A 12865-nucleotide genomic window follows, 5' to 3' on the forward strand; every position below is an offset into this window, starting at 1 on the left:
TCAAAAACATGCATCAAGCATTAACCTTATTTGATTCAAAACATGTCAAAATCATACCAAAAAAGCTCAATACTCATATCCACCTTTACATCAAAGCATTCATTACTTTAACATCAACAAATCTTGAGCATTTCAATATCATTAAGGCATATCTACTAAATCGTTCAACTACCAATCTTACTTATGCCAAACCATCTTGGAACATGCCATTTCCTTTCATTATAAACATTTATGAGCACATGTACATATCTATGTCAAATAAACATTAAGTTTAACCATCAACTATCAAAATTAAACTACATTACACAAGCATACTTCATCTTACTTATGTTCGAGTACATCTCCATTTCATTCACCTATCAAACAAGCTACCATTTCTACCTTATTTCATACCATTCCATATGCCGTTCATGTAGTTATAGAACATCACATATTTAGCATAAGAGCACATATATGTCCAATGCCATATGCAATCCAAAATATAAATTCAACATAATATATAATGGTTAAAAACAAAATTTCCACAAGTTGCAAACATACACAAACCAAGATACACTTAGTCACTTCTACACTTGCCACAATCCTAGATTCAAAATAACCAAAATTCTACCAGTTCGATGATAGGATAGTGTGAGCTTCGAGATAATCCAGCTTGACGTGTTTCACAAGGTAACGATCTACAAGGAAAAAGGAAAATTACTAAGTAAACATATAAAATGCTAAGGAAGTTCATATGAAATTTACATTACTTACCTTAATCAATTCATCAAGCTAAGTTAATATTCACATTGGCATTTAATATGAACTTCCTTGACATCCATTAATGCAACTACTACATATCATCATATACAACCAAATAGGTTAGTTGATTTCTATATCAAGAACATTAAGAAAAAAATTCATATAATGCATCTCAAATTAAATGCATATGCTATCTATTTCCAACAAGTTCAAGTTTCCACTTCCATTAGATTAATATTTTGCCCAAGTAAACTATAGTAAAATGGACTCGGATACATAGGAATATTTTATTCACACAATCTGACATTTTAACAGAATTGCTCACACAAGCTAACGTCGTATCGAGGTTACCCGTCTAGGCTAAACCAAATATACGTATAACCCGAGAATTTGCAAAAATGCTAGATCTCATATCAACATGTAAATCCCTGATCAATTACATGTATAACCCTAATGGCATGTCATACATATCCTAATCTTTTACTATGTTCACAGAAGAATCATTGTTGTATACATATCATTAACAAACCTTATACCAATTTACATATTTCATTACAAGTCATGTAATTATTCAACATTCATATTGGTACTTCATACATTTTTGGAATAGCTAATATTTTTATGATTTTCAATTCAATCCATTGTGAGCCAAATATGCCAAATTCACTAAATCACTTCAATATAAACACATAAATAAAACAAAACACTATTCAGCATAATATAAAATAAAATAGTAAGTTCTATATGATCTTACCTATTCAAAATAAAAAAATTGAATCTTCAAGGACTAAAAGACAATTTTGGCTTTTCCCCAATTATCTCCGGTTTGATCTAATTCTTGATCTATACAATTATTTCATTCAATTCATCAATATCAAACATTTATACACTATGCCATGACATGTATGAACCCATATAGTTTCATTTTTCAATACCTCTAAATTTTTACATTTTATTCAATTTAGTCCCTAAAACTGAAATAACCATAACTTTAAATTTTAAGCCTCGATTTAAAAACTGACCTCAATTACATTCATTATAGACCCTATAATATAAATCATTACTATAATTTTACATTTTATTCACTTTAGTCCTTAAAACAAAACTAACAATTAAAGTTTACAATCTAGTCCTTTTTCATATTTAAGCTTTAAATCTATCAATTTAACACCAATTTCTTCAAGAAGCCAACAATTGTACCTTTTAAAAACTTTAATAGTTTTGCAAATTTGTACATGGGCCAACTAAATCAAGTTCCCATGAACTCAAAAATATAAAAATTACAAGAAAAAGACCTAGAATTACTTACCAAAAAGTGGCAGAATGCTTGAAGCCCTAACTTGGTTATTCTCTTTTCTTTTCTCTTTAGGTTCAAATGTGGAAGAATGGAGAATATGAACATCTTCTCTTTCATTCCTCTAACCTAAGTATTTATAATAGGATTAAACTTAAATAACTTCGTTTATAAGTTTAATTAATTCATTAATCACCTTTAATGTAATAATCTATCATCATCCACTATCACACACTCCAAATGGTTGAATTGTCATTTTGGACATTTGGCTAAATGCAATTTATGTCCTTAAATCTTTGGCCAATTAAAAACCTATAGCGATTGAACTTTTACAATTTAGTCTCTATACCTAAATTAATAATCAATTTACAAAAATTACCAGACCAAACTTTATAAAAATTTTATACTAGCTCTGAAAATATTTATATTATGGAAATGGGGCTCCAAGATCGCGTTTTCTGGAACCATTCAAAATCGGGTTGTTACATATTTTTTTCTTTATTAAACTTGTTGGTTTTCACCTTAAGTTCTCTGTCAGCTCCTAGACCTACAAGGTCGATAGAATGACTTTCTTAATTCTTTAGTCTTGCTTCCTCTTAGACGAGTTTACTAGTCAATTCATTAACTTTCCACTTATCTTTAATAGTGTTGAAGATAGTTTCAAATGATCCATAATTTGAAGACAGTGAGTGCAAAGTGAACTGCACTAAAAATTAGTCATTCGCCATCATTCTCAAGGTCTTAAGCCGTGCTACAATATTAGTTATCTTGATGATATGTTCTTGCATTTCACTCGAACTATCAAACCCCATAATTAGACTTATTAATTTTTGTTCAAACACCAAAACTTGAATCAGTCAACCCAAAATCAAACTCGACCCAAATAGTTTCGGCTATGAAAGTCAACAACCCAAAAATAATAAATTAACCAGACCTTCAAACTGATCCAAAATTAAAATGATAAAAAAAAGGCAGAGTGACTCAAACTTAAATTAAGTATATTTTTAAAAAAAATAGTAATAGTACTTATAACCTAAATTATTAATTTATTTTAATTTTTAGCTTGCTAATTATAATTACCGTTATCTATTATCATGAAATCTACAATCTCAAGCAATATATGTCAAAATCACAAAGAACTTAAAAACTTTTAAAACTTAATTGATTCTATTTCTGTTTTTTTAATCTTAAAAAGATTTTTTTATTTTTTAGTTTGTATATATTTTAAATCTAAAAAATCTAATTGATCTTTATTTATCCAAGAAATTTTAAATTAAATTATCTTATTAAAAATAAAATATTAAAATTTTAGATTAAATAATTTTATAATAAAAAATGAAAATTTTAGATTAAAAATAACTATGAATTATTTATAATGAAAATTTAAAAAAAATAAAAAAATAACTATTTTGTCAATTCAAAAAGTTTTTAATTTTTATGGTTTTATATCATAGGCTAATTAATTTAAATTTATAATAATTTATCTTATTTTATTTCAAAAAATATTTTTATAATTATTAATTTTATAATAAATTTAAATCAATTAAATGACTTATTTAACTTTGATTTTATTTTATTTTAAAATTAAAAAATTGAACTTAATTGATTTTAATAGTCAAACCAAACATACAAATAACTTAAACCTGAAATGGTTCGTCTTAACATAATCCATATATTAAATTAAACTCGAATGACTAAACATGAAATGATTGTAATCTGAAATGACCAAAACTTGAAATTACTAACCCAATGAACTTAAACCTCAAACTCGAAATGATCCAAACTTGAAACTAATTGTAACACCTCTTGCCCGACCCGATCGTCAGATTCGAGCTACGAGATGTCACATTTGTTGCTTGAGCAACTTCAACTAAACAAACCACATATTCCATAAACACAACAATTTATTCTAAATATACGATTATTAAATCATTATATCATATCAAATTCAAAACTGGGGTTTATACGAGCTTACAAAAGCTCTATTGTTAACTCGGGACGGTTGGAGGACTAAAATGTAATCTTTTTTAAAAGTTTTCAAGTTGATGTCGCGACATCAGTTGTTCAATTTCCTGACTACCAAGTTAATAACCAAGCTTCACTATTCGAAGACCAAATTGCACAGCTTTCCAAACTATACCAGATGGACGTCACAACCTTGGGGTTCAATGTCGCGACTTCGAAGGTTAATGTTGCAACCTTGAAGATAGTAAGCAAACTTTTCAACCCAAGGAAAAAATTATAAAGCTTTTAAAACATTATAGAGCCGATGTCATGTCATCAACAGGGGACATCAAGATGAGATAGCCTGGTGCTGCGACATACAGGGTGTGAAGTCACGACATTCTCAACAAAACACTATGTTCCAAATTCCATTGATTTCCAAGCTAACATAAGACATACAAGGTTGGCTATAAGGCCCCAACATGACCATTCCCACACATATGATAATTCAGTATACAAACTCAATTCAACCTAAACCATTTTCATGCTAGACCAAAATCATTTCCATATATTCACATTCAAAACACCATCATTTCATACCAATTTATACCAATTACAGCTTATGACATTTATATCTAAGTAATTTGAGTATCAAAAACTCACATAACCTTGACATAAACCAAGCCTAACATTCAAACATACCATTCCCAAACCATTCATCCACTTGGCTAACTAAACTACGTCACTTTGAAACTTTTAACATGTTAAATCATACAAATTAAGATGACCACACATGCTAGAATTAGACATGACCAACATCATGCATTAAATAAGTTACAAGGAAACCTTATTACACAAGATCAACCATAATTATAATAGCCATGTAATTAACCATTCAAAAATCACCATTTGCACACTAAGGTGCCCCTATATACATGCCACAATATTTAGACTCAAAATGAATATAACTTTACCGTCTTGTTAATAGTGTGTGCTTCATGCTGATCCAGCTCGGCAAGTTTCGCAATGTGAAGATCTACAAATAAGGAAAACAACTAGAGTAAGCATATAAATGCTTAGTAAGTTTAAATGAAAAATACAATGCTTACCTTATTCCTACATAAGCATAATTGCTACCTTAATTTAGCATAATGTTGGCTAGGACATGGCACTTTAAGATATCAACAAGGTAAACATATATATCCATGATCATTAGACATTATCAACAACTTAAAACATACCAATTCATGTTACTCTCACATAACCTATCACTATGTCATATTCAATCAACCATCCATAAGATTGCACCAAATACACATAATTCATTTCAATGACATATTTTATCATTAATCAATAAGGATATACCAATTATATATAATTTCTTTCAAAAACATTTCAAATTGGTTATCAAATCCATTTTATCATATTTTCAATTCCATTTTCAATTATAATGTTTCGCTCGATGGAACTCTAGTAAAACGGACTCGGATACCAAGTTACTCGTCTGAGCTAGAAATTATACCAAGCTGCTCGTCCAAGTTGAAATTATACCAGATTACTTGTCCGAGCTAAACCTATATCATATAATACCCCGAGGATCCACAACAGATGTTGGATCTCATTAAAATATGTAATAATCTTTATACAAGCACACATATAACCCTATTGGTATGTTAATTATATCCTCACCTTTTACTAAGTTCACACGAGCATCAATTTCATATATTTCATTATCACCCCTATAATTATTCACATTTATATATCACACCCTATAAATAGTCACATTTTCATTTCCATATCATGTAATCATTTGTATTTTCAAGTACGTACCATGTATTATTCATAGTCATTCATCACATAATATTTCAATTCAATCAATTACTAGCCATATATGTCACATTCACTAGTATTTCAACTATACTCAAACATATATATATTGAATTAAACACAAGCATACATTTAACACAAAGTGAGATAGTAAGTTCCATATGAACTTACCTATTCAAAACACCAAAACGAGAGGATTCTACACGGACTAATTCGAAATTTTGACTTTTCCCCTATTAGCTCCACTTTGATCCAAATATTAATCTATACAATTATTTTACATAACAAATCAATATAAAATATTTTCATATTATGTCATGATATGCATGATCCTATATAAAACCATTTTTCAATTCCCTCATATTTTATATTTTTATCAATTTAGTCCTTTAATTTGTGATAAGCACAACTTTCAATTCTTAGCTTCGGATTAAAATACAATTTCATATAATCTCTTTAGGGGCCTTATAATTTCTATTCCTAATATAATTTCATGATAATTTTTAACTTATTCAATTTGGTCACTAATGTAGCAAAGTTGACAAACAATCTAAATTAACTTTACAATTTTAATCTAAGCTTAAATTCCATCAATTTCAAGCTTAATTAATCACTTAATCAACAATGGAAACTTTGTATAGGAATAAAAATTTCACAAATTGATACATGGGCTAGCTAAATCAAGCTCTCGTCACCTCAAATCTATAGAAATTACAAGAAAAGGACCAGAATTACTCACCTAATCAAGTGGTTGAATGGTAGAAAACCCTTTGAAGTTTTTCATTAGTTTCTCTTATGGTGGACAAACAAGTGGAGAAAGATGATGCATTTTTATCCATTAACGTATGGTTTTATACCATGATTAATCACTAATTAACATAGTTTAATTAAGTTAATCATGCAGTAATTAGTTTAATTATCTTTTAATCATCTACATAGTAAAAAATGTCATCACTCTCCACTTATTCCTCTTTAAAAATGGTTTAATTACCATCTTAGACCTTTGGTTAATTGCTAGATAGGTCCCCCAAGCTTTTTTCAATTAAAACTCTATAGTTATTGGACTTTTACAATTTAGTCCCTAAGCCTTAATTAACTATTAATTCAACAAAATTATTCTAAAAATCTTTAATATATTTTTATATTAACTCCATAAATATTATTATTTTATATTTACTAACTCAATTTAAAGAAATAGAGTTATGAAATTGTATTTTTTGATATCACTAAAAATCGGGTTATTACACTAACCAAAACTCAAAGTTACCTGAACTTGAAACAGACTAACCCAAAATAACTTGAAAATTTTAAAATTTTAATTGACTTGGTCCAAATTTTCTGTACCTAAAGCCAACCAAACTCGGTCCAAATTTTCTGTACCTAAAACCAACCAAACTCGCCCTATCTACGAGTCTAATTCACTATATGAGTTGTTATTAAAATTTCAACTAGTGACTTGTTCTCAAATCAAAAAATACTCTTTGAAACTTCAACATTGTGCATAAATAAAAGAAAGAAAAGGAAAAACAACTTATCATAGTAGAACTTGCAAAAGTTATATATTCTTCAACCATGCTTCAATATCGCATAAAAAATGTTCAAGATCCTAAGATTATATAAGTCAAAACCTAATATTGCATAAACAATAATTTTAAAGTCTTTAGAATAATATTATTTTCACAAATATATAAAATTATCTAAAGAAGAATTAAAGTTAACTATTATATATAACAAATAACATCGCAATAAATTTATTTCTCCTTCTTAAAATTTATCTTTTGTCACACAAAACCCATAATGATTTAGGTTATAAAATTTTTATTAGTTTTTATGTGTAACCCTAATAGGTAAAGAAAGATCAGATGCTGTATCATCAACTTTTAATTTGATACATTGATTAAGTAATCGAATGATTAAACAATATTTAATTTTCTATTAGAGTGAGTAGAAGAACTTGATTTCAGACCTAGGGCTAAAATCTTACTATAACTCGTCAAGTCCGAGTTACAGGATGCCACATCCATTGTCCGAGCAACTATCGTTAAATATACAACAATTATAACATTCGAAAAAATATTTAAGTCATAAACACATTCATATTAAGATACATAATCAATTTCGGTCTCAATCGAGCTTATGAAAGCTTTTTTCTGTTGACCTGAGAGTAAAATAGGACTAAGATGAAAAGTTACCAAATGTGATAGGACGATATAGCAATATCCATGTCTTCTTATCATGATACCAAAGACAATATCCAAACTTCAAAATATATCAGGTGGGTATCGTGATATCTAGAGCTTGGTATTGCGATTTTGAAGGCAGTAGCGAAACTTCCCAACTTGAGGACCAAATTGCAAAATTATCAAAACATACAACAAATGGGTATCACAATATCTAGGGTGTGGTGTAGCGATATCAAAAATAGTTCACTAATTCCCCTGTTTTTGCAAAAAAAAAAAACACAACTTTCATACCAAATCACAATAAACTTTTTAAATTTTAAGTTTGGTGCATAATTACTTACCATACCTGCATAAGAACAATTCAAACACATACCAAACATTGCATATAACCATTTCCCAATCAATTAATTCTATAAGCCTCACCTTGACACATTTCATACCAATTCAACCTATTGAATCACAATTCATTTTCTTATGAATTTAACCATTCCATATCATCATTTTTCTATACCAATTGGTGCTAAAAATGCAATTATAAGTACCATTCCCGCAACACAACATATTGTCAAACTTACATATACCAATTGGCATTAACCTTTATAAGATCAAGCATAAACCAAATTTCAAACCAAAACATAACAACACCTATGTATATGTCACATAACCAAGTCTAAAAATGATCAAAAAAATTCTGAGTCTATGGAAGGATAGTGTGTGATGCATTTGCTGACTTGCAAAACATGTCGATTGGATCATCCCAAAACTCACACTATCCTACCATAAACTTGGGAAAGTCAACAAATACATCAAATAGGCTAGTTCTTATACATATCATGAACTTATACCACAATCATATAGATATATAACATTCCATCTTATAACATGTATAATTTTATTCACATACATTCATTTCAACCATTTTGTTCCCATTTAATACATTTTCATTTTTGTTTTCACCTAGAGAACTATAGCAAATTGAACTTGGATACATGGGACTGATTTGCTCACACAAGCTGACAGAAGCTTAATTTGATGTCGCTAACACAACCTGCTCACCTAAGCTTCAGACTAGGGTTGCTCACAGAAGTTTAGTTTGATGTTGCTAACACAAGCTTCAAAGAATCTACAACACATGTTGCATATCAAGCCATTGAATTAATGTAACGCCCCAATTTTAGGGAATTCTGTAAATGTTGGAATAGGTTTAATTATGTTAGTGGGCCTCTAGAAGGCCCAAGCGTAAGATAGAACCCGGCAATTTTAGTTAATTTTTGTTCCATAAGAAAAAAGGGGTGAAATTATGAAATAGAACCTATGTGAAAATGTTTGAAAATGCTATAGGCTAAATTGAAGTGGCCAAATAAATAGGAGTGCAAAATAGGAGCATTTGCATGACAAACCTCACATTTTACATAAAGTGGCCAGCCATCATGTTGTTGTAGACAATATGAGCACTTGATATCCATAATTCATGGTACAAATTGATAATGGGTTAGGTAAATGTTCCATGATAATGGATTAGGTAAATATTCCATGATAATAGGTTAGGTAAATGTTCCATGATAATGGTTTAGGTAAATGTTCCATGATGGGCATTTAATGTCTTTTGTATTAAAGAATTAAATGGATGAAATATGAAATTTTATTAAAAAAAGGGGTGAAAAGAACAAAGTTTTGTCCATCTTTTTTCATCGTAGCCTAAAGTTAGAGAAGAGAAAGGAGAAGAGAAAGCTCTTGAATGTTCGGTCACTTGGGGAAGAAAATTGAAGGTAAGTTCATGGTAGTTTGCTTCTATCTTGATGTTCATGAGTTCTTCTTGATTCTACCTTAACTCTTGAAGAATATTTTGGTTTTTTGTTGTGTTGTGAGCATTTGGTCATGAATTAAAATGAAGGAAATGGTTGTTGTTTCATGTTCTTTTGATGAAAAATGGAAGATATGTGAAGTTGAGCCAAACAAATGAGTATGCATGTGCTTAGATGCTAAGGGGAAAAATCGGCTAATATGTTGTGCTTTAAAATGATGAAATGGAGATTATACTTAAGTAAAATCATAGATATGTGATGATTGATTGGTGATATACATGTTTAAAAAAAACATGCATGCAAGTTATGTGTGAAAGAGTGATTTGGTAATAAATCTGCTTGGGACAGAAGCAGTAACGTGAATTTGGAAAATCACCATAAATTGTGGGAGATGAGTTAGAAGCTGAATAAATTATATAATTAAAGCTTAATGAGTCTATTTTCAAATGAAATAAATGAGAACATATTTTGAATTCTGTACAGTAAGAAATTTGATTCGTAATGAAGAGTGGTCAGATTAGTCAAACAATGAAACATGGGAAACTTTAAGAAAAATCTGGTATTGATTGGCTAAACCAAAAATTCTGAAAATTTTATGGATAGAAGATATATGAGTCTATTTTCAGGTAAAATTAACGGCACTTGATTTGGAGTTTCGTAGCTCCAGTTATAAATGATTTAGTGACTATTGTTCAGGAAGACAACTTGTAGTGAGATTATGATTATGTGGTAAACATTGACAAAAATTTGTTAATGAGTTGCTTATTGATTTCTTATAAGCTTACTATGATATGTAGGTGTGGTTGGCCGAATATTGTAAGGGGTTAATACGTAGTTCGTATTTGAATAGTTAGATTAATGTGTTAGTAATCCAATTGTAGGCAGTTCGTGTGTGGATCTCGTCAGCATATCGTCGCAAACAGGTGTGTAACTAACACCCTCTTTCTTAGTTTGGATCGGCAAAAGTCAAAAAACTGAAATGCCGAAAACTGGTATTTTGTAGATTTACGAGTGTACGAATGCTCGTGAGGTAAATCGATTAATGTTTTTGGTAAGCTGCAAAATTTGGACTGCAAAATGCATGATTTCTGTGCCCTTGATATTTTTGGGCTTAATGGGCCAAAATTGGAATGATGGGCCAACGGGCCCAATTCAGTAAGAACCCTCGGTACGTGATTCTGTTAGTACGTGAAAAGTAGGAATATGCATGAAAAACCCTAAAATAGATAAATTATTGAAATACCTTTAAAAGTGGAAAATTTACAGTTTTACCCCTATTAGATAAATTACCGAAATACCCCTAGGGTTAAATTGACCTAAATGCATGTTTGACTGTTGTTATTTACTGCATGCCATGTTGTTATTATCTGATGCATGGGATTGGGATATTGACGGAGGAAGTACTGAAAGTGGCTTGTCCACGTACTGGAGGCTTTGCCTCAATTTACTGTTAACTGAGCAGCAAGGCTGCAACTGTAGAGTGTTGGGCTGGGTGGGTTGAGCTATTCTCCACATGGAGTGTAGGGCTGGTACGGGTGTAGTGTAGTGGTTGGTGGGTTGAGTAGTCTCCCCAAATGGGCTTGCATATGTTATTGATGTTGCATGTATTTTGAAATGGGCCTATAGGCTATACTGTTATCTGAATAAAGGGCTAAGGCCCAGTTTATTATAATCTGAAAAGGGCTCTGGTCCAGTACCACTGTTACCTGAATGGGCTTAGGCCCAATAGGCTTGAGCTGACTTGGGCTTTGAATGGGTTTTTCTTACACACTGAGTTTCCCCAAACTCACCCCTTTTATTTTCATCCACGCAGGAAATCCCCAACCATAGTAGGCTTGGAGCTGTGAGGGAATCCGGAGTGGCCACCCGTTCTGAAAGTTTGGTTTTCTTCTGGTGAACTGGTCATCCTATTATTTACGTTGAGGTTTGGGTTTTTAAATGTAATAAGGCCGCTTAATTATTTTTGATGGTTTTAATATGTATTACTAAGATAGGTATTACTTATTTTAACTGTTGAAATTGGATAGCTTTAGGGCGCGTTTTCAAAAAAAAAAACAACAATTGATTTCAAAATAACACGGCAACAAGCAAAGCTTCCGCAATGAAAGTATTTTCCAAAATTAATCACTTTTCCTAAAAATGACTTAATCAAATCGGTTTCCTAGAAATATACATGACGTTAAGGTGTGGCAATGGCGGTGTGCATGTCTAGGATTGGATCCGAAGGGAGCTTGGTACTTAAGTAGTCCGATAGACTCACCTCCTCTTTTCCGGTTTCCTACCTGGTGCACAGCTTCCATTCACTTTAACCTATAACGAAATTATCTTTTAAAACACTAAGTAGGTTTTTCTGGATTAACAATATAAAATGTTTTGAACGCTTCAATGTGGCATGTCGGATCCGGCCATAACGTCTGGGCCGGGTTTGGGGTGATACAATTAATCCCTAATCAAACACCCATTATCGTTTGTATCCTAATGGCATGCCATTTGTACTAATCCATAATTTTACTTTTTCCACGATTATCCTTCCAATTGATTCAATTCTTGATCTATAAGATAATATATTTCAATTTATCAATTCCAAATACATTATTTCATCGTATTATAAGCATAAGTCAATTCAATTTCACTTTTCAAATGCTTCATAAAGTTTTTCATTTTATTCAATTTAGCCCTTAAAACCGAAATTGTCATAACTTTCAAATTTCAGCTTCAATTTTGAAATCGATCTCAATTTTATCCTTCTATAACCCTCTATTATAAAAAAAATACAGAAATATTATACCAATTTTGAAATTCATGCATTTTAGTTTCCATATTCAAAAACTATCAATTAAACTATACAAATTAATCATTTTTCACTTCTAAGCTTAAAATCTAAAAAGTTAGTACCAATTTCATCAAGAATTCATCAACGGAAACTGTTAAAATCTTTCATAATTTTACAAATTGATACATGAACTAACTAAATCAAACTCCTAAGACCTCAAAAATATAAAAAAAAATGCAAGAAAGTAAATTGACTTACCAAGCATAGACCGAAAGATTGAAGCTTAAAACAATGGCTT

Source organism: Gossypium hirsutum, chromosome A05, assembly GCF_007990345.1.
Source record: "Gossypium hirsutum isolate 1008001.06 chromosome A05, Gossypium_hirsutum_v2.1, whole genome shotgun sequence".
NCBI classification, from domain to species: domain Eukaryota; kingdom Viridiplantae; phylum Streptophyta; class Magnoliopsida; order Malvales; family Malvaceae; genus Gossypium; species Gossypium hirsutum.